The 24,250-nt window shown below is 37.6% G+C and overlaps 1 protein-coding gene across 4 annotated transcripts in view; it reads left to right on the forward strand.

The window, feature by feature from the left end:
- The first annotated feature begins 7,331 nt into the window (after positions 1-7,331).
- The window catches only part of ZNF366 (zinc finger protein 366), a 41,687-nt gene continuing 24,768 nt past the window's right edge, over positions 7,332-24,250 (forward strand). The window contains exons 1-2 of one of the 4 annotated variants that reach the window (XM_068176722.1): positions 7,332-7,482; positions 22,383-22,452. The gene's annotated coding sequence lies outside the window, so the exon portion shown is untranslated. Of the gene's footprint in view, positions 7,483-8,584; positions 8,716-22,382; positions 22,453-24,250 lie in introns of those variants that run through there. The other 3 variants (XM_068176723.1, XM_068176721.1, XM_068176724.1) reach the window with 3 other exon arrangements.

Below are 24,250 nucleotides of genomic sequence, written 5' to 3' on the forward strand. Positions count from 1 at the left end.
CTCACCTCTACTTGATATGTTTTTGAATTCCAATAGGAAATCACATTAAAAAAAAAACAGTGTACTTAAATATTGAATTTAGAATTTCAAATCACTAGTTGGACACCATTTAAAACCTGGTGAGAAGATTTCGCTCGGGAACAGATTATGCAAAACGCTGAAGCACGGACATTTGCTGTGACAATGAAGAGAAGTATTCATCTTTGGAGTACTAGCTTCACTATTTGACCCTTCAAATCACAGTTTCCCAGATTGGGAATAGAAAAGGCCCCTACAAAACATGGGGCTGAACATCCTCACTTCTTCTTTTTAATGAGGATCGGTGAATCCAGCACCTTGCAATAACTAGGTTATGTTTGAGGAACTACAGTGCTGTGTTTTGCTGTAATTTGCTGCAAAGCTGAGAAAATCCTCCCTCAGTAAATTGTGGTTGGAGAATTATTTGCACACTGAAAGTAAAATTTTGATACTGTAAGAACCAGGCCTATATACTGCAATCTTATCTGGTGTTTTATCCAAAACACATAAATAAAATGTCCTGATTCTTTGGGGAATACCCCACAAGTACATCTACAAATATTATTGTTCTGCTCTAGCAAAAAAGGATATAAAAGTAGGAAGTCTATTTCTATGGGCTGTCTCAAGACACATAGCAGCAAACCAGCAAGACAGCTCAAGAAAGGGAGAACTAATGACCACTTGACTGTAGCTTTGACTAAGAGAGTGAGAGGGTGGGAGTCCCTGGCTGTTCCAGGAGATCTCTTTGCTGCAGATGTGGAGCTGTTGATCCAAGAACTCTGCAGGACTGCCAGGTGGACTTAGGACGAGAAGCTAAAATGTCACCTCTCCCCTTTCTTCCTCATGCACCTTTCAGAAGGTGGTTGATTCATGCACATGTGGCTTCATGACATGACATTTTTGCAGTAGAACCTGCTCAAGATGTTGCAGTCCTGATTTCCGCACTCTACATGCATCCCGTGTGGCATTGTTGCCATTTCTAAGTGACCTGGCAAACAGAGATTATTCCTTTAGTTTGGGATGGATGAATCATTGTTCCAGGAGTGACTTCAAAGCACACATTCTCTGCATCTCCTGCCCAAAGCACTGCAGGTCTGTCCTGAACTTTCATTTCCTCTGTCTCCAGTAGCTCATTCTTGCCCCATTGCAACCCAGCTGGAAGAATGACTGCTAGCACTGGGGAGCCTGCTAGGGAGGTCACAGACATGTAGGAGGGCCTCTCATGCTCTTTCTCATATTCCAACAGGTCCCAGGGCACAGAGACATTTTAGGGCTAGATGGAGAGGGAAGTGAGACAGCCATGAAAAGAGTGAGGGTTGTTGTGGATTCAATTTCTCCTTTGAGCTGTGATCAACTCCTAGGATGCTTCATAAGACAATTAGAGCTTATCTAAGGTAACATAAGTTCCCTAGAGATGTGTTCACCCTGTCTAATTTTAGACCTTTAATGTATGTGCTCTGACTAGGCTTCTGGACAGTCCTGTATTTTTCTCCATCAACTCTGTGAGAGCTCAGGCATCCAGGCTCTCCCCAGGCTCTTCTACATTGTCTCCTGCAGTTACAAATCCAAAGTGGTCCAAAATATTGAGACTATACATTTGCAGAAGCTCCACACTCTTGAACTCCAGTAGCAGGGACTACTAGCTAGTGCCAGGGAGCAAAAATCCCCCAGCATTTCTTCTCCTGATGGACCAACCCCTGTGGAGGAGGGTATGAGTGGGGCATGGGGAGGTATCCCCATTAGCAAGCACTGCTGTGTGTGTGCTTGCACCCATGTGTTCTTTGTGGTATTCATCTAAAGATACCCCTTTGACATAAACGGCCATACCTGAGTTTCTTCTGTCTTCCAAGGGAATGGCAAAGGGACTCATGAGGCTAGGATTGTTATATCAAAGATATACAGAATGCAATAAAAAGCCTACAAAATGAACTTTTTTTTGTGTGCTTTCCAAGAATGGGTGATACACTTATGAAGTGTTTATCTTCCACCTTATTCTTGAATAGGTTGTGGTCTGTCTTGCAATTGCAAAGTGCTTCAAATCTTATCCTTCAGTGACATTGTGTTGATGTGAAAATGAGATGCACCAGAGGCTGAAGACTTTCACTTTATAGGTTCTAGAAGCAAATTGTTATTTATAACACACAGGGGGTCTTCATGTGACTATCTCTCCATGATTCTGGTTTGATGACAGCTGTTGGCAAGGAAGACAAAAAGGAAATCTGTATTTCAAGAAGACATGGGAGAAGTAAAAGAAAAGAAAAGGAAAATATCTTCATAATCTAAGAGCTGTTTTTAAAAAAATATTGCATTAAAAAGTTTTAGGACACATCTTCTTCCGAAATACTCAGGAACCCTGCAACACTGTTGCATGGGTGGCAACTTCTCAGAAGGGATATTCTGGCAGTATGCTTATACAGAATGATCACCAGCAGAGTTGTATCAAGGTATGCTTATGGTGTATGAACCAAAGCAAGCAGCCCTGATGGACCAAAGGTGAATATAGAGCTAAAGAAATCCTAGTAAAAAGACTTCTAGTGTAGTCTAAGGTTTTTCCTGTAAGTGGGTTTTTTTTACTGTACTTTAAATCTTAACCAAATGTCTTTTTTGCAAAACAATAGGAGTCTCAGCAAAAATGTTTTGTTAAAATAAAAAGAGTACAGTCTGAAAACAAAACCCAATTCAGCTTTTGGAAGAAGAGAGGAAATCTAGGAAACCTAAGAGGTCTGCTTTCCTTTCCCCCAAATTATCCTTGGCTACATATCGTAACACTCAATTTTTATTTATTAATAACAGTTTTGAAGTATTATAAGCTCATGCTTACAGTACTTCATGCTAATCCACATGCTCTATCACAGTCAATTAGTTTACATTGTGACTACTGGCTGTAGTCTTATATACATGTATGGGGCCTAACACAATTATCTCCAGTTATGGGGAAGTCTTATAGAAGTCAATAAGAGCATCAAATGAATGAGGACTTCAGGAGTGTTTGCTCTGCCGAGTATTTTGAAGAAAACAAACCTCACAATACCAGAAAATCCAAACCCTAAATAAGGAAACAACTAACCCAAAACTCCCTCCCTCCCTTGCTTCCTTCCTTCCTTCCTTCCTTCCTTCCTTCTTTCCTTCCTTCCTTCCTCCCTCCCTCCCTCCCTCCCTCCTTGCCTGCCTTCCTCCCTGCCTTGCCTGCCTCACTCTCTCCCTCTCACCCTCCCACACTCAGGCTATAAAAATGCCTTGGAGACACAATTTAGCACCATTCACATTGGTATAGAGTACGCATTTCCCTACAGTTCTTTGTCCCTACAATCTTGCAGCCATAAGCCAGAGGTGCAATACTAGGTAGCACTTCTTCATTTTGCTCTCAGAAAGGGCCTTTGAAAAGTGCCCACAGAGCTTCAGCTGTACCACAATCACTGGATACTTTGGAAAAAGTGTAAGAAACTTAGAGGCAAAAAGTTTACAGCAGCTGGAGACCGATTGAAAAAAAATTCATACTCTTTTCAAATAAATCTTGAGATAGAATATCAGGCTTCCAGAAGAAATAGTTCCATTATCAGACCTAACAAGGTAAGAAACATCACAATACAAAGAAGAATATGCAAAAATGCCTTTTCTTCATATTTTGTGAAGATTCACACATTTTACCACATTAGATGCCCAGCCTTCACCTGTAAACATATTAAGTAATTTCAGTACTACAGTACCTCAATCGGACATCAGAGTCCGTGAGCATACTTAACTGAGCAAGATAACCAAGAAAGACCAGAACAAATGCTGGATTTATTTTCCCATCTAAGCAGACGCAATAACTGCAGGTAAAACTGCTGTCAAATGTCCATTTTGAGAAACCAGCAAAAAACTTGGTGGATACTTTTTCAATTTCCACATGTTGCAGATCTTCATTCTGACACTGAATTCAAACATAGTGCCCAAAGCCACGTTTTTGTCCACCTCTGACCTGAATAAGGCTAACAATCCTGCTCTCCTAACTTCATGCATGTTAAAAGATGAAAACACATCCTCTTAATCAGATCATCAAATTTTAAAATAGATTTTAATTGCATTGTTTTAGTAAAGGTAGTTGTGATTATTGCATACAGGGTACAGGAAAAGCTGTCTTTAAAAGACTGGAGCCAATGTAATTTATCAGAAATTATCTTGGCCCAGAATAAGTTTTAAAGGCCACTTTAAATTATACTAAGATATTTATTTTCAGGAACACTACTCTCTTTGATACAAATTTCCCCAAAACTATTGACATGTAATTGGTTGGTCTAGAGGTCATGGTCTGCAAATGTTAATTGTTCTTTAAAGTGGCAATTGCGTGTTACCCATCTCTCTCAAAAGTAAGAAATACATTGATAAAACAGTAGTAAATTTGGCCGTGCAAACACATACTCATGAGGATACTCTGGTCATACTGTAATAATGAAAGATAGGCAGTAGCCTCTCCTATTATGCTGGATAGAGTTTGAACTTGTTTATTCCATTTTTATTTTGAACATATAGGAAAGTATCCCTGCATTGGAAAGAGACTGTGAAAAACACAATTTATTCCTCAATGAAACAAAAAAAGAAAAATAAAAAAGGGCCTTAACTTCACATATGCTAATCAAATTGAAGGTCTAGTCTAATCATACAGACTGGTACTAGAGGAATCTTCTTCATCTTCAGAATTTACCTTGACCATGAACACAATACTGGTTTTTTTTTCTTGACCACTCCTTCCAAGACATTATGTACTGGACCCAAGAAGTATTTACACTCAACAGTGCTCATCTAACTGCATTGAGGCTGACACTGTATCTCTCTGAATTTGTATCAGAGTCTTGATTTCGGTAACAGTAGACTGAGAAAAGGTTAAAATAAAAACAACAAAAAAACAGGCAAACATTTCTTCCAGAAATGTTCTGAAAACCACACCAACTTGTCCCTTAAAACTTGGGTAAATATCATGCCTTGTTACTTGGTTTGCATGACTCTAGATACTAATGATTTTGTACATGCTTTTTTTTCTTCCACCATCAGTAATTGCACATTGACCTGACATGCAAAAGACATTCATTGCAAAAGACATGACCTTGCAAAGTATTTTTATGGCATGAAAATCACAGTGCCTTTTCCTCATTGGGTTGTGATTTTCTGGCAGCAGCTGGGAGAAATTGGCAAAAGTAAGAACAGGCCAAGTACTTCAGTGGCTGCATGCTGGGACTTAGCTGACTTGACTAAGTAAGTTCTGGCCTCTTGGATGGGTGGAAGGGCTGCTGACAATGGAACATGAGATAGAATTAAGTGAAGAAAGACCTTACATCTCCTGCCGTCCTTGCTGAAGTAGGGGTCTCTCACAGTCCCCTTTAATCAGGACTGCAAAGTACCCGTTGAAGGTACTTCATAGATATTTGTGTCCAGCTTCTTAGCTTTGCAGTCCTCAAGGAAAGGGAAGTGGCTCTTTGAAGAAGTATAGGATAGCTGTGACAAGTCCTTCACAGAGGACTACAAAGACTATCACGTATGTTTAGAGACTTAAGAATGATCCTAACTTAATCAGTATAGGTTTTCAAATATGGTTCTGCATTAGGTTCCCAATGGAGAGAAAAAAAAAATGCTACATAATGGCAGTGTACAGGGTCTATTAGCCTGTTCTGCCTGGAAAATTAATAAATTAAACTATCTGGAATGGCCTGGAAGCTGCTACTACCTTCAAGATGATGAAAAACAATTTTGAACAAAATTACAGGTTTTGTGCTATTAGGCTGACGCTGCAGGACAATACATTACTTTGGTGGCTTTCCATGCCTCATCTCTTTCCTTGTGCTCAGTATGCAGAGATCTCTTCAATTAGGACCTCCATTCCCAAGGAAGAATTAAGGACTTCACTTGCAAGATATAATCTAAGTGCATTGCATGCTTTTGCTATTATATGGTTTTGCCCACTTCAGAAAACTCTGGTGGTGTTGGAAGGCCAGAGATCACTCATAGCACCTGCACTGCTCTGTCAAATGCTGATGTCTATTATCAAAGATTTAATTTTCTGAATATTAAGATAAAAGCCTCTCCAACCAAATAATGGCTAGATACTTTCAAGAAACAGCACGAGGAACTACTTGCTATTTTGGTTTAAAGCTTATCAAATCTCATTATTGTACAATAAGTGAAATAGTAATCTCTATGGGATAACATACTAACTTGTCCTTCCATTAAAAGTGGATTTATAGCAGTAATCTAAATTATTTCAGCAGCATTGATCTAGATATTGCTTCCAGAGCAATGTCTGGATGCAGAGTATGTAGGAGAGGGCCTTTTGAAAGGGCTTTTTTTAAAAAGTCTTTCACAAAAATCAACTTGAATTGCAGCTCCGTATTCACTACTGCATTACCAGACAAACTAAAGTCATAGTGCATGACAGTGCAAAGGTGTTTACTAGCAAGTATGTTAGAATGAAAAAAATAATGGGAAAGAAAAGGGAGCATCTAATCACTGTAAGTGACCTTAGATGATAGATAAAGTTAGGGGGAAAGATACAAGCAAACAAAAACACAGTGGAGCACAATGGGCTGAACTTATCCCAAGTTAACTCCAGCCAGCCTTCCAGTATCTGGTTGTCAAGATATGTTTAATGGGGCAAGAATGAAAGAAACAAATTAACTATAAAATCTGTTCTAGAACATAGTACATTGGTTCTGTTTGGTTAAATCCGTACGCCTTCTATAATGGCATTCTTTGAGATCAATTACTCATTATTGCACTGCCAGTATCAAGCAATGATCCTTGCCATTCTTCTGACCCCTTTCATCACCCTTCTTGTTCCCCCACAGTGTTCTATAAATAGCCAATGTGCTATTTTCTTGTGATCACTGTAAACAGGGGTTTTAGGCATTTTTTACCTATATCACCATGGAAACAAGGGCTGTGTATACATCTATGATTAGTCGTTCTCTAGAGTAAAAGCCTTCATCATCTATGCAAGCTTACAGCTAATTGTTCCGCATAAGATATGAGTGTCTCATTCCTACCTACCACTTCAGAAATTCATTTCATGTAGTTGCACATAACAAGCTGTAAAGAAGGTTTTATGAAGCCAATAATGCAGATATAATACTTGGAGGAATTCCTTTTGGATTGGATATATTTATTTTTCCAAACATTTTGTTTGAGAGAAAACGAGATTGCTATCTGCTGTTTCCTTATTTTTTTGCAGGAAAGCAAAGGGTTGTTGACTTCCTCTCCCCTCCCTTCCTTCCTTCTTTCTGAAGGTACTGTACTCATCTGAAAAAAAAAAAAAAGAGAACGAAATGATTGTTCCTGTTCTCCTTCTTAAGTAATTTGAAACATTGTCCCTGCTAGTTTTCTAAGTTTACTGCAATCTCTGCACGGGGGGAGGGAGACAGCAAGAGAGACAGATATTACAAACATCAGAGCAGGTAGTGTTTAGGGCAAGACTCCTTCCAGCTTCAACAACTGGTAAGTTAAGTAAAATGCTTTTATGTTAACTCTTTAAAAGTCCAATATATATATATATATATCTGCATTTTTATTAAGAAAAGGCGTAAATCAGATACACATTTAACTGATAAAAGAATAATAACCATACGCATTAATAAGTAGTCTATTTACGCTAGAGATGCCTATAGTCTGGTTTTTAGATACTGGTGCTATTACCATATGGTTTAACCTATACAGATAATATTCATAATCTAATCCCCTGTGAATTTTGTGTATATAAGTCCTGCTACGAGAATCTTGTTACAGGCTTCACTAACTGTATCCCAACAGCTTCAACAAGATTAACTGGGCCATTGCTAAAATATAGAGAGGAGCTGTGTCATACGGGAATCAATGTATTTCATTTATCATCTGCCAGTACTGAAGTCTGCTCTAACACACCAACCTGTGCTATACTGGGAGAAGAATTACTGGGGCTGTTATTGTTCCCTTCAAACTACATTGTGTTTAGGATTACACATGTTTATCTCTACTCATCTGTGTATATGATTAGTCTAGGAACAATGACATTTAAGAGGTGGTAAGATGGTTCCTGGATCTCACTTGGAAAAAAACAAAACAAAATAAAAAGTTCATGTCGTGCGGTACATAACAGCACTGAGGCTGATCACCCACATTAGTAATAGGATAGATTCAACTGGATATTTGTTTGCAATTTTTTAGACATCAATAATGTTTTTCATGTTGATCATAAATGCATCAGAATGATCAGAAATGCTATGTGAAATGAATGACTGAATGCAAGAGCATTTTTCAAATATTGCATGAGAAAAATCCCCCTCTGCACATTTTTATAGAAGCAGAATGCAGAGGTGGGGCAAGAAATAGGACAGGTGTCCATTTCTTTGCAGAAAGAGAATTTGCTCATCTTGTGATTAAGTGTTTCTTCAAGCTGCTGCTTTCTGAAGTGCAGGGTCCTCTGAAATGTAGGATGGCCAGGACTCAGACAGAGAGGCTACAAATGGTAGGCAGATATTGCAGAGGGCTGTCAGGCAGCTCCAGCTGCCCTGCTCCAAATCCTGCTCCCGCCAGGGTACTTGGGCTGCACTTCTGCCCTAGGACAGCCTCCTGCCCCCACCCCTCACTGAAATAACTAGTGGAAAGGACTTTCTGCCTCCCTCCATCTGGTGTCTTTCTGCAGGTTTTTCCGTAAGAAGGAATGATCTACCACAAATTAAGCCCAGTTTCTGGGTAAGTTATAGATTGCTTTTGCTTTGGGAGCAGCCAAAGGGGGTTTTGCCAAAGGAGATGGAAATAACTTGTTTCTTGAACTCCTTAGCCTAATGTTGCCACTCAGTCTAGTTTGCTGTGAGTTAATTGTTTGTTTGGTTATACTTAACTCACAAACAATTTGTTATCTGCTAATAACAAATGTGTGCCAGGTCTTGCCATGAAAACCATCTGTCACATCTTCCCTGTGAGTCGTCTGGGTTTATTTTTATATGACTATATACTGATTCAAATTAAAGACATGATTTGGACAGCTATTTTGACAGTTACAAGGCAAACACCTAGAATCCTAGTTTTTACATCAAGTGAGATGTATAGGAGTCTTCCAAGCACACACAGAAAATTACATAAGCTCTGTGTTTGTGGTGGTATTTTGTTCAAACTGCAATGTATTAGTCTGGATTGCAATCACTTTTAAGTTTTTGGTCTGGTTGGTTCAAAAGTTAAGTTTGCCATGTAGGTAGAAGTAAGCTACAGCCTTTAGGTCCAGGTTTTATTTCAGAAGATGATAAACATTTGTATTTCCTTGATTTAAATTATATATACAATAAATCCTGTCTCTGAAACATCATCTGAAATACATAAATATGAAAAATTTTGTTCAAATCATAGTAGGTGAACAAAAGCAGTATATGTTGTTTTAAAACCCAGTTCCCAATAATAAGCAAAGAGAAAGCTTTTTAAAAGGAATGCTTAGTAATTTGAAAAACAGACCTTGAATTTTAAATTTCATTCTTATATTTTACCCATTAGGTTTATTTTCCTTTAAAAAATATATCTTTGGAATCCTTTAGAGTTTATTTATTTTCACCTTGTATAATTTATGGCCAGAACCACTGTAACATGATTTAGTGCAACAGGAGCTTGTAACAGAACTAATGTATTTCTTAAGGTGGCAGAAAGATGATTTTTTTGGCTGAGATGTTATTCCTACATCACTGAGATATTTACAGCAGAGAAAGGTATAGCCTGAATCTGTATTGGGTACAGATTTGCTACTAGTTTACGGTACAAATTAAATATTTTTGCAATGAATTTTCAGTTATTCACCCCAATGTTTGTGAGAGACTGGACTGTTAATGATTAATGACTCAACTCTTAAAATTATAAGCCAGGAATAAAAAGAGACAATTTGGCTCAATTTGTCTTTTATTTTGCTTAAAGCCTTACTGCTTCTACTGGTAATAGCCATATTTATGTATATAACATAAATAAGTAAATGATAAGTCAATGTATGTATTTCTTCAGAGAATTATTTCAAGCCATTGTTTCCATTTGCTATGCTCTCAATTATAATGAAATAAACCATAGAAGATTATTGCTTTTGTTTGGAAATAGAAAAATAAAGCTATACCAGTAATGGCAGAGAGGTTACAGAAACAATTTATAGCCCGTGGAAATCCCAAGTTAACAGGTCTGGTTCAAAAAGCATAGAAGCTAAGAGAAATCTTTCTGTAAATGTCATTGCCTTTTTATATTTAAGAACAGTTTCTTTAATGGTATAAACTATTGAGACTTTTTGGATACTGAATAGTAGAACTGAGCTACATTCCTAGTTACATTTTGGCATGTCTAATGTACATTTTTGGCCAGGAGATAATTTGAAGCTTTGAATCCCAATGAGGTGGGGTTTTTTCCCAGTTTTTTTTTTTTTTTTAATTGTTTTTCATTCTTACAAAAAAGCACATCAATTAGAACCTTGCTTTATGACTATCTGGGTGCAGAGCAGATAGTGGTGGTTTGAAAGACATGATGTGTATCTCACAGCTTAACATAGTGTTGTGTCCTTACGGTGCTGTTCCTAGTAGTCCCAGAGAGATAGACAGGATTTAGAACAGGATAAGCATGAGGGGATGAATCATGGAAGCAACACAATTCAAGCCCCATACACTGAGACAGAAGAGTATGGATTTCAGACAGAATTTACATTGTTTTGAATCTTTGAAATTGCAAAGACTCAGTGGTGCAGAAAGATTTCTGAGTGGACTATTCCACTCTTCTGGACTTGTCAGCAGAATCTCCTCATAAGAAACAAAAGCAGTAAAGGCTGCATAAGGAAATGGGGATTTTCTGTGGTTGTGCTGAAAGGACACAAATCAGTGGTGTGTAAGGCAACATCTTATTTACTACTTGATAAAAAATGATCCATAGTTTTTGAGCACCAATGCATGGTCTTCAGTACCAAGTGATCCAATCAAACTGCTCCTTCAAAGCTTATAAGTGCTGTGAGATTGCTACAGATTGTTGTCAAATTATTCATTTATTTGATGAATAGTTTTATTTTTAAACCAGCAAATAACCCAGCAAATTTTAAAAAATAAACCACCTATTAAAACCAAATAGTTACTTTCTTCTTAAGTGCAGTAATTTTCCATGATCTAGCTTACAATCTCAGAAGATCACTAAAAAGAAAGCAATGTCATCTTGGAGAAGAAAGAATTATAGAGACACAAATAATGCAAAGCCTTTGAAAAGAAAGAAATAAATCCGGGGGGAAAAAAGATGGGATTATTTTTGCTGGAAATTGGCTATTCTGAAATTGAGACTGGAGCTTTCCATTTCTGTAAAAATGTAGTGGCATTTTATAAATTATATTCAGATTTTTATCCAGTGAAGAGGCCTAAATTGATCCTCAGCAATTATTTAAAACAAGTATTGAGCAGCATGCTGGATGTGTATTTTTTGTTTATATGTACCTGACAGGGACTAGTCCTTCTTGCTTGACTTCTAAAATACTAATGATCCATTGAAAAACATTGCTTAATATTTGGTTTAGATCCTTCCAAATGTAAAAATGTTTTTACTTGTTTCTGTAAAACATATTACTGTGCTCTTGATAAGTGAAACACAGTATTTTCTTTCGCAACCAACAATTCTTAATGTACTGTAAAAACTGTAATGTTACTGGTAGTAAATAAGCTAAGTAATCATGTAGTAAGAGAAAATATTTTTGTGCTCTGGAGGTTATGAGAAGAAATTATGTGAATAATTGTTTTTTTCTTTTTAATTTCTAATTTCCTGCTTTTGATGTAAGAAAAAACTTGTTATTAATTATTTAAATGTAGGATGAAAATACCACCTTATTTTTAATTTCTCTTCCGTTCCTCCCTCTTCTACCATGGAAGCTAAAACCCTAACACATTTTCCTTCTACTTTGTGGATGTGTAGGAATTAATTTGATTTAAAGGAAAAATCTTAGGTAAGAAGTGTGTTTCCTGAAAACCTATTTTTTCCTTGTCAATCTTCAAAAAAAAGTAAACCTGGAAACACCCAACTTTTCACCTGCATATGCTCATTAGAAGCACTAGAATTCAAAGAACACTGAAAAATACAAAGTTGACGATTGGTTTAATTACTAAGAGTGATAAGTTAGTCCCCTACACTGATAACATCACATTTTGCTAAGAGCTTAAGACAGGTAAAACTGATTTAAAATTGAGAGCAAGGCTGTGAGAAGGAGCACACATTTTTAGCTGTTCTCCTTGGATGATGCTGTAGTAGAAGGGATGTTAATGCACAGCGAGTAGGCATCACCCACACAGTCCTCTGGCTGCAGGCCTGATGAAGAATAGACATTGCCTAATTTCCCTGCATGGAAGAATCTTGGTCTTCCCACAATGGAGGACCAGATGAGGTGTTGCTGGGAGAGAACCATGTGGCTTTGCCCCTTCCTGTTCTGACACCAGCCCCTCCGATAAGCCACAATTATGTTGGCTGGGAAGGACGAGATGACTTCTAGCCTTCCTTTTAATTTGTTTGTTGCTATTGCTGGTTGTGAAAGAGACACTTATACTTCAGTCTTCCTTTTTTAGGGTTACAATGTAACTGTTAGACCCTTTTTGCAGTGATGAAAGACTTCCTGTTTCATGGTGGGCTCTGTGCTGGATCTGCCACTTAAAACGTTTTAAATTGGAAAGAGTATGTGCTCTTACCAACATGCAATACATGGGATCTAAATCAAATCGAAAGGTATCCAGGATGGATGTGTTGGAATGTAGTGAGTATTTCAGGTTTAGTTGTTTCTCTGAGCTTTCTAGAGCATTGAGTGTTTCAGCTTTGGTGTTTCATCTCCAGATAAAAATTATTTGAGAGCATTATTTGAAAAGGCAGCCTCTGTCATACAATACTTCCAGTTAGCATAACATTTTTCTATTAGTCTGCTTTTTCTTAAAAGTATTTAGAATACATGTGTAATGAAAACAATACCAGGAGGTGAAAGGGAAGGAATGACCTGGTTTTAGAGCATCTGTCAACTTCTAAGAAACAGGAGAAGTTGTTTGAAGCATCTGGAAGGTACCAGCCCACGCTGGGTCAGTTTCTTAGTGCAGATTTCTGGAGCTGTTAAGATCATCCTGTATTTGTCCAAAACCATTTTCCTGTGATAGGAATTCCAGAAAACTGTGGAGAACCTCCTGGAAGAGCTGCCTGACAACAGTTTGTTCATAGGTTCACCAGAAATTAAGCCCATCCATTTATACATGAGAAGGAAAATATTTTTTCTATAGAACCCCAGAGCAAGGATCACAGCAGTGTTAATGGTATATCAAACAGTTTTCCTGCATAATGCTGCATTCACAATATGGAATCACCAAGATTTCTGGAAGAATTTTGTGTCTGTGGGCAGCATTTTGTCAGGATATCACAGAAAGAGTCACATATATCAGAGGAATGGTGCTCACCAACTCCTCTTTCCTCTGCCAGAAAAATGGAAATACCAGTGTTTAATTCCAAACACATTAATTGTTTTTTTCACATCCCACAGAGAGTGAATCCCACTTAAACTTCTGCCACAGGTAAAGGATTCAGTTGAATGGCTATTACTGGATTCTGCAGGACAGTGATCAGGACTTACGGTTCACCCTAATGACTTGCTGCAAGAATATTGACTAGTTTGTTTCCTGCTAAAAAACAATGAACAGGCTCCCTCTGGAAGGCAGTGAATCTGGTTAGGACAGTAAGTCATGACAGAATTCACTGGGTAATGTTCCCATGCTCAGACCAGAGCCTTACCTGCTATCCCTCCTAAAAGACTGCAATAATTCCTATTAATTTTTCCATGTTTTTGTATAATTGATTTTTTCCATACTTGCGATACTCATTTTTTCCAGGGAAAAGTTCCTGGATACAAGGAGTGGGTGTGGGGTTGTGGAGGTATGGGCAGGGATTGGTAGAGACAGTTATATTAATAGGTAAGGTGATTTCTCACAAAACTTCATTTTATGATGCTAGTTGACCATTCTTAGTCATACTGTAGAGTCCCAGTGGTTTGATGGGGCTTTTGGTTTCCTTTTTCTTGTGATGAAAATCTGAACTGAGTTAGTATCCAGAGCATCACTCACGGTGAAGGATTAGTACTAGAGTGGTTTCAGAAATGTTCAGAATTTCAGGTTTCAAACTATGCTGATTTTCTTCTTTTTTTTTTTTTTTTTGGCAAAAAAAAAAAAAAATCCTTATTTATTTGTGATTCTGGTCTCTGTTCCAGTATCTGCTGGTGATACTTGACTAAGTCTGAGCTGTCTGTCCCACTCAATATGCTAGTTTGTTGAATTCAGTAAAACTAGCATTTTAAATCTGCTTCAGTTTAAACTAATTAACCTCAAGAATTTTTTCCTATATTGAACAAAGGAATTTGTTTTCTAATTGATGAAAACTGTAGAAGTGAGATAGAATTTGTTTTGAATTTCAGATTTTCTATAGTTTTGGCAACAAACTAGTGCTTATTTTTAAAACTTTCTACAAGTTATTAAAATAATTAAGAGCAAGATGCAGGATGTGTTTTGGGGATCAGAGAGGGAAAATATTTTTGTTGTTCAGGCACAGACAAGATTCAAGTTTGTCACCACAAGTGAAGGGCAAAGGCAGAGAGGAAGGCATCTTAAATTACTTCTTGCAGGTACTTCATATGATCAGGCAAAAATGCCATTCTCTGCTGGAACTAAAGAAGTAAACACATTTCTCTTCAAACTAAATATATATATTTTTTTTTTAAATGAACCCTCATTGAATGAAATTGTGAGATGTATGTGCAAGTGATAATTTTTCTGGACAATAAATACATATTCAGTGCAGTTTCAAAGCTTTAACAGAAGTTTTATGCTCTGGCAGTTTGGAAAGCAGAACTCCCTAATCACAATGCAGATATATCAAAAGAAGCTCCTTCCAATGGCTCGGCAATTTGCCTTAAAAGACTTTTTAAATGCTGTCTTATTTTTTTCTTGTTGGTTCTCAACAAAATAAACACAGTGGTGTCCTAAGAACAGCACTGATATGTCTAATTCCTTTTCTGTGTTTTCTGTTGTACTTAGGTTCAGAGGGAAATATCTAAGTCACTAATAAGCCAGCTCAATTACAAGTGAGCAATAGAGGCTAAGAAGGATTAATCAGTCTTTGCAGCCAAGCAGCTTTTCCAGCAAGAAATTTGCTCAGTCTTCAGCTGAAATAAAATTTATTCATCTCTCCTAAATGAATAGGAAGGCATTATCTGGTGATTATTTTTACTAACTGGACACTAAGATAAGTGTTTGGTAGCAGATATGTTTTTATAAATCACACACACACACACACAAACACACATACACATAAATATATACTCACTTCTGTCACTTTGTGGGTGAAATCCTCTTCTTTCAGTTCTTGTAGGATAATACATGTCTCACTGAAACACATGGTACCTACCACTTTAGCAACCTTCAGTTTCACTATGAGTTTTGAATTGTGTGAAACAAGGAATTGAGCACAAACTAAATAGAAAAAGCAATGGTTCTGCTGAGGAGCAATTATACTCCTCCATGTTTAAAAATACCTAACCTTTCATTAAAACTTGGTCTGTTTCGGAAGCTTTTTACAAAATCTCTTCCATACAATCCTCTAATCCCTTGGCTCTTTTCCAAACGTGTACACATTTTATCTGGTCCTTTCTTTTTTGAGATATATACGACCCATAAGGTGCCATTAACTGCTGATGGGGGAGCCAGCTGGCTGGCTTGAAGAACCAAGCTGAAGGTGGCCCTCAGCTACCCTTTAAGACAACAAAGAGATAGGAGAACAGACCATCTCTCTGGCCTCCATATAGGTGATAAGGACACTGGGATTACAGTAGGAAGGAAAGCTCAGTGTATTTCCTTTTTAAAGGTCATGAATGCCAGTGAAAGGTTTGCTTTCAAAATAAAAGCTCAAATAGGACAGCATGAGGGTTACGGAAGGGCATGGCTTTGTGATCACTCTAATTTTGGATGTTCTTCATAGCTCTGTTGTTTTTCTTAAAATAACAGCTCAAACCCTCTATGTTCTGTTTATAGTGTTTAATGATTGTGCATTGGAGGTGGAAAGATTATACCCAAAGTGTTCTAAGGAAACTACACTCTATCAAACATTGCTATTTTTCTACATAATCCTTCCTAATATTCATGTTATTCCTTTGTTCTTTTGTTCACCCTCTTTTTATATATGTATGGAGAGAAAAAAAAAAAAAACCCTAAAGCTTCCTGGATGTTACTTGCTAATTTTCCAGAGGAAAAACTATTTAACACATAGAATTCCCACAGTGCATTATTTTAATTTGCATTGGAAGATATGGGATAGACAGGAAACAGGGATGGAGTGATAGGACTTCTATAAACAGTGATTAAAGTGACTCCACATATTTTATAAAGGCAGGGACACATCCATGGTTCCAGCCAATGACATGAGATCACCTTATCCACTCAAGAGACGGAAGAAATTTGTCTAATTGTCATCACCTCACAGCAGTCTAATCCCAAATCTTGTTCTCAGCTACACCCCAGATATTCCATAATTATTTCAGTGCAACACAGATGATGTCAGAGAGAGAATTAAATTGGCTAGTTAGGATGAGAGTTGTTTAATTGAGCAATTAATTGAGCTGGCCAATCCATCATTAATTCCAATGCCTAGTGAGGGCAGGACCAAATTGCATGTCCACCCTATCTGCTGGCACCAGTTACTATGCATGTTTGAAATTCTTCTACTACATGTGCTGCAAATGTCACCATTATGGCCAACCTGATCTCGTCAGCTCTGAGCTTTGAGCAGGGTCTGAAAACTCAGGATACCTATGCCCAAATGTTCTCAGGAACCAAATGCTGTAAGAATATTTACATGTAACTGAATATACACTGACAACATCAAATTTGGGGAAAAATACAACTGCCACAAGATGGGAAATTGATTAATTTCCCTCCCAAGGAATTTGGACCCACATCGCTGACCTCTATGGGCAGTGCCCTGCCTAAAGCCTGTGCTGGTGACTCTGGTCTCCTTTGGATGGAGCTGGGCCTTTAGACTAATAAAAGCACAAGTGCCAAGGGGCAGGGAGCAGAGAGAAGTCAGATGTGATTGTTAGGGGCTACCAACCCCAACCCTCTGGAGTTTGGACTCCTCCTAGGTGTAACTTCAGGTTACAATCTGTTTGCAGGAAGATCAGTCTGGAAAGCTGATATAATATGCCTTCCTGTATCTTGTATTCTTCCCAGGACCAGTGTCTTGGGTTAGCTACACTGCTAGACTGACCTGACATGCCTGGTTTTACATCCTCCTGTGCCTCACCAGAAGCTCTGTTTCCTCTAAGCTACACTTAGCACGTGTTAGCAGAGGAACAGCAAAAGGCATGAGGCTGGGCCAGAGCCCACCCTGCTGTTGGCAGGGATGGGGACCCAGTGGTCCGCCAGCAAGCAGCTGTTCCCTCTCTCGTGTGCTCCAAAACAGCTTTGAATTCCATGTTAGTACCAGCAAGTCAGGCAGATGCAGGTGCTCAGTTGAGGACATAGACTCCCTTTACACACTTTAAGAACATATAATTTGCTGTACCTTGTAGGCTCCCATCATGTGTAGGTGTGGTTTGGGGTGACTTTGTGTAAACAGGTAACACTTCAGAGTCTGTTGACTTAACATTCATTTCATTATGCAGGTTGTCTCTCTGTTGCTGATCATTTTAGCAAACAGAATACGGAAGTAGAGAGGGAATGAACAACAGATGGAATACAGAAATGAAGAGGGAAGAGAAGGACTAAGAAAAATGAAGAGGAAGGGGAAAAAAAGGAAAAAAAAAAGGAGAAAGAAGGATAAGAAAAAAAAAAATAAAGATCCAAAACAATACTCTAAACTATACTCAAAAATTACTTTATTCATAACCTGAAATGACTAGAGAGGTCCACAGAGCTAAGTACTGCTAGAGACATTGCCAGTAAGCCCCTAGGGTAGATGGTCTGTGGGTAGCCTAGACATACTGCTCTGTCACCCTCACTCACTCCCTTGTTAGGTGACAGAAGGGTAGAGAGAAAGGTAACAAAGGTGTCCCTAGAATAAGGACTGAGCACACATAAAAGCAGCAAGAGAGATAGCAAACTATTTTGCTAAACTGACAACTAAGCACTCACACTGGAGAGAAGAAATATATCTGCAGCTACCTCAATACAGCTGCAGATACCTCTGTCAACTTTTTTTTTTGTTTAAATCTAATCAATGCAAACATGGAACACAAATTATGCCGCAAACCCTATAAACGCATCTGATGCCACAAACAGTATGCCAGCTTTGGCAGGCTGCATGGTGGGACTTCTCCAGACTTTTAGCAGAGGAAATCTGAAAATCTTGTTTAATACTTTCAGTAATTATCAAAATAAAAATTATCTGTAAGTTATGGAAAAGTGAATGTGTATCATTTTGATACTGTTTTAAGGCATTTCCTCTATTATAATGAATACCAAAGTGACTATACGCCTGTGAAAGTGCTCATAGTGTCTTGCTCGCTAAAAATAAATAAAAATAATTAAAAAAATGAATACAAGTTACACACAAATCCAATATTATTTCAAAGACAGTGTAGGCAAAAGGGTATGTTCAACTTCTGCATTTCTCAGCTAATATAGAAAAAAATTATGCAAGGTGAAACATTAAAATTTAGGAGAAGCAAAGACAATGCAGGGAGACTATTTCTACTGCACAGTTTCCTGTGAGAAGACCCATTTCTTTGTATTTGTGACACCTCCCAGACAATATTAATGCAGCTATGCTGGATAGGAAGCCCTAAACCAGCAGGAATATATAAAATGACTGAACTGCAAACATGAAGCTAGGATGATACCAAAATAGCAAACGAAGGGAAAAAAATAATTTAATAAATGAGATGTCCTTGAAAGTTTGTTACTTCTTGTATCTGTTTACTGTGTCATGTCAAGCTGTCAGATTTTTAATCAAGTAACTTCCTTTGATTTTCATTAAGCTTGTCTGCAAAGGTTGCCACCTGCTGACATATGTCCTGAAGATGTAAGTATTTTTTTTCATTTGTTTGAGGAATAGAGGGGTTCCTATCTCATTGGACAATAGAACCCATAACAAATAATAAGGCAAACTCTGAGAAGTTCTTTCAGATACCATTGGAAATCTTCCCACAGGTCTTAGTGAGGTCTGATTGTGTCCTATGAAGAATTATAAAGGTTATCAGTTTTATTTTATGAAGCATTCATTGAGGAAAAGAACACATTTGTTGATGGAAAGAAGAAGTTTTATCCTGAAGCCTACTACCAGCAGATGAAGGTAATTTCCCAGGGAGAAGTGAAAAGATAGTGATCTTCTTAGTGCTATCATACTAATGTAGGAAGAAAAAACCTGATCTGGTCCACTTCTCATTTTCAGTCATTCCAGTTCATGTTAATGAACAATTGCTTACTTATTTCCAATTCCAGTTCTATTAGTGATGATAATCCAAAAAGGGAAGAGGAATATTTATGGCAGTATCTTCATCTTGATAGCACTCTCCATTTAAGTAGACTTATCCCTTGTAAAAGGCATGGGGCAAGAAACCTTATCTCCATAGACAATTAAGGTAATGGTTAAATCATGGACTTCATTTGACATCTCACTTCAATGCATGTGAGACTGAGAAAACAAGTGTTTGTAGAAGAGGCATTAAAAAGGATTTGACTAAACTCAATGAGTATTATTCCCAGCTCAGGTTTGTTTTTCTAAAAACTTCCACTATATTTGTGTCTCCTCATCAACCTCTGCACTCATTGATTTTGGATACTTTCTGCAAATCCATATTTATTTTTACAAGGTAGACCAAATTTCACAAGTTAGCCCAAATTTTTGTCTTCTCCCAGCTCCAAACTATGACAGAAGAAAAGCTCTTTTCATTTAAAACATAAATAATCTTTTAGGTTAACTTCAAATATTGTAGCATAGAAACTTGAAGGCTGATTTACGTGTCTTAATACATACTTAGTTATGCACGCCCATAATATGCACAGAGTTTATATACTCAGAATTGAATTGAGTTTATTAGCATACACTCCATACGTGTTAATGGGGTCCATTTTTCAAAATATTCCTCTTGAAATGTGGATATTTATGCCTGGAGAACATGGATGGAGAGTACACCTTGCACTGGCTTCCCTAAAGAACAAGATGATAGGTTTGACACTGATTTTAGAGAAATTCTGATGTGGACATGGACATATTTTATTACCTTCTGCCTAGAAGGATTCATACTTTCATTGAAGGCAAATAGAAAGGAAAATTGTAAGGAGGGGTCAGATGTGTGCTACCTGAAAATACTTGGTTACTAATAATGGACATTTTCACCTTAGTACAGGTGTTCTTGGCATTTTCAAAGTCTGACAAATAAGTTAAAGCTGTCTAGATTCAGTAGGGAGCACTTCACTGCTGACATGAAATTCTTTCAGTATGATAAAATCCCTCAGCCAGATCCTGAGACAGATGCAAGTTTTGTGTAAATGGCAGATGAGAGAAAACTGTAAATAATTTGCTGCTTAGTTCAACAGCTGTATAACTGAATACATTTAAAACCAAAACATATTTGGAAGAGCAGACTGAGAGCTCATTAAACCTATTAAGATAATGATAATTATTGCCATAATAACAGTTGACAAGAGTCAGTGATTGAAAAAAACCCCAGCTGGTTGTTCAATAAAGCTGAAGCTCGCCAACTGCTCAGCTTCAGCTCAAGAAATGTAATGGTGTTAAATTTGTCAGGAATACTTACCACATCCAACAGAAAGAGCAATTAGTTTTAATTCTTTGCTTATAGATGTCCATATTTCAGGCCTCAAAAGGAGAGCAGAATTGCACTCTTACAGGGCATGGTTTCTACAGTCCTACATGTTCAATTAACCATGGAATTTCTCTTCCAGAGAAGAGAAGCTGTTTGGCCAGTTTGGCCCCTTTAGATTTACTCCACTTTGTGTGTTTCATCTTCTTCTGAAAGAGCAAACATATGTGCAACCTCCTAATAAAGTAACCCATTAACCTTTGTCATATCTATTTCACTCATCTTATTTCTGGCTTTATGATTGTGTTGCCCAGGAGAAAAATCAGAACAGTTGTAGTCATTGTTTAAATTGGAGAAACTTCATAACCTCACATTTTTATGGCTGGACATGTTATCAGTCTCTAGACAGAAAGTACTTTTGTCCAGAAAGCAGAATCTTGATTCTACTGAATTCTTAAGAAAATGTGCTGTACTGGATTACAGCACATTACAGTTAATCCAGTACTGGATATTAACTGGAGACTGTAACAACATATTTCCTTCTTGAGTAAATAGTATCATTTACATACTTTCTCCAATCCTTTGTCTTAGAAATGAGTGGACACGAGAAAGTAAATGGTGATTTATATTCTGCATTAAACTCTCTTCCTCTTTCATGGAAGTTTACAAGAATATTAGCTGCTGCATAGATATTCTATTTCAGAAATTCCTCAACAACTATCTCAACTCACTCTAACTTTTCTTTTCTTGTTTTGAAAGGGCAGGAAGAGTTAATTTGTAGTTGTATTCTTCAAAATATTTCCATTTACAAAAGAAATAAAATTTGAGGATGCTTGTCTTTTCTACAGAAACTGACTTTAGTTCTGGAGTGCTCAGTTTAGTGGGTGGTCTTATGTGTAAGGACCAATACAGCATGGAAATCTCTGTCTCAGTGAGTTTCCAAACCAACTTTTCAAAACCTAGTAGCTTATATATTACTGATAAAAGCTAAAATTTTCAATGACCATCCAATGTTTAGAATCACACTACATAGCACTACATTTTTAATAATAAACTCTGCAGAAAGAAAGAAGTTTAAAGTTCTTATATAGGAAAGGCAAAAGGTCCCAGGTGATATTTGAATAAAAAACATGTAAATAAAAAAATATAAAAATAATTTAAATTCAAACTCCCTGGTGTTGAGTATTAAAATGACATCTGCTATTCAAGGGCCAGGTAGAAAAAGAGTCCTGTGGACCTGTACTAAAACTTTAAAGTTCGCTGCTGAAGTTATTTAAAGAATGAGGAACTGTTCCATAAGTATGTTTTGCACTGGGATCAAACCTTTTGTCTCTTCAACGGCTTCCTCAGAACTCATGTTTTTGTGGAATTAAGTTCTGGACATAGTTAAGATCATGCCTCCATTCAAATTAACAAGGCTTTGCCACCAGAATGAAAGAAGAAATAGTTAATGTATATATCATGGTGGTTTCAGGGGGAGAAAAGCCAGCAAGGTGATCACTATATAGACTTCCCCTTTCCTTTTAAGTCCTCTTGTATTTGATTATACAGCGTATCTCTGATTGTGCTGGTTGCTGATTATAAACACTTCCTCTTGTAGGATTGGTCCTGTGATGCCTGTAGCTGTGGCCAGTGGAATAAGCCCATATGCTCAGTGAAAGCAGTCAAAGGTTAGTAGCGCAAGGAAAATGTTTCTTTCTAGTAATTTCAAGGGGTTCTACAACTCTGTGTTCCAGAAAGAGTGAAACTTTGCACAAAACTGTGTGTGGAAGAAGGGAGCAGCCAAGAAACAAGAGAGCAATTACAAAAAAATCACTGTCATTTCTGTGTACTTTTGGCAGCATTTCAATAATCCAACAAAAGCAGTAAATAACACAGCTGGGTCCTCAATTGCTATATGCTTTCTAAAGAATTTTGCACCCTTATTGCCGGGGAAAAATGAGACAAAGTTGGAATATGTTTGAGGCACATACTTTATAGGGAGGATTTTGATCTATAAGCATTATGTTCAAATTGTGTGAGTTTACTGTGCTAAAAAAGATTTTTTAAAGCATTTTCTTTTCTTTTGGAAAGAAGATGAGGGTTTTTCAATATTCAGGGTATTCCATTCCCCTTCTCCCTTTTTAATAAGCCAAACATTTGTACCCAAAGAGTTTTTGAGATCTAACTGTTCCTTATTTTGACTAGTGAGCTAGGGTGACAAGGAAACATTAGGATAAATACCCAGTAGAAATTCTCTCTGATGAAACATACATACGTATAGTACATATATATGTGTGCATGCACACAGACATCATAGTGTCCAGTTTTGGGTACCATGTTATATGAAGGATATAAATGAAGATGGTGAAGGGCCTTGAGGAGATGCCATATGAAGAGGAGCTGAGGTTGTCTGTCCTTTTCAGCCTGGAGAAGAAGAGACTGAGGGAAGACCTCACTGAAGTCTATAATTTCCTCATGAGGGGAAGAGGCTGGGCAGGTACCAATCTCTTCACTCTGGTGACCAGTGACAGGAATTGAGGAAACAGCCTGATACAGAGTCAGGGGACATTTGGTTTGAATATCAAGAATAGATGTTTCACACAGATGGTGGTTCAACCCTGGAAGAGGCTCCCAAGGGAAGTGTCACAGCACCAAGCCTGACAGAGTTTAAGAAGCATTTGGACAACTCATGTTGTCTCAGGTATATTGTGAAATGCTTGAGGGTGTCCTGTGCAGGGCTGGGAGTTGGACTTTGATGATTCTTATGGGTCCCTTGCAAATCAGGATATTTCATGATTACTTGAATTGATATTGTGTATATTTATGCGCACTATTTCCAGCCAGTGCACTAGCAACTGAAAGTAATATTGTGGTATAATTATGAGATACTTGTCCGAGTTGTAAGCAATTATTTTATATTTTCCATCTATCCAATGTGGTTTTTGTGTCATAAGTTTAGATATCCTTAAATTTTTCCTTCAGTTAGTCTTCCTTCTTCGTGAGTTGTTTGATCCTTTTGTCTAAACTTTCTGTCTTGGAGTTTTGTCACTGAGCCCTTAGTTTCATACTTTTATCTCAAAGATAATTACTGAGTCTACAGTATTAGAAGGAAACAGTCTATTTGCAGAAAGTTTTCTAAGATGCCTTCTCTTGCCTATGGCTTAACTAGGTCACAGAGATGTGCTTTCATCTATCTTTGGAAGAAGGCTTATCCAGCATGGAGCTTCCTGAAATAGAAATAGGGGTGTATTTAGTGCTCCACTCACCTTCATGCTCTCCACCCAGCATTTCTAAGAATGATGTTATAAATAGAATCAACATGTCACAGATGATAGAGGGAAAATGTGTCTAAGTTTGCCAACCTAACCTTTGCCTGGTTGGCTAGATACATGCACACAAACACACACATTCATATAAGTGCATCTCTCAGGAGGGCTACAAGGGTGTTGTGAATTTATGCAGAGAGAAAACTGGAGAGGCCAAAGC

This window comes from Anomalospiza imberbis, chromosome Z (assembly GCF_031753505.1).
Source record: "Anomalospiza imberbis isolate Cuckoo-Finch-1a 21T00152 chromosome Z, ASM3175350v1, whole genome shotgun sequence".
NCBI classification, from domain to species: Eukaryota; Metazoa; Chordata; class Aves; order Passeriformes; family Viduidae; genus Anomalospiza; species Anomalospiza imberbis.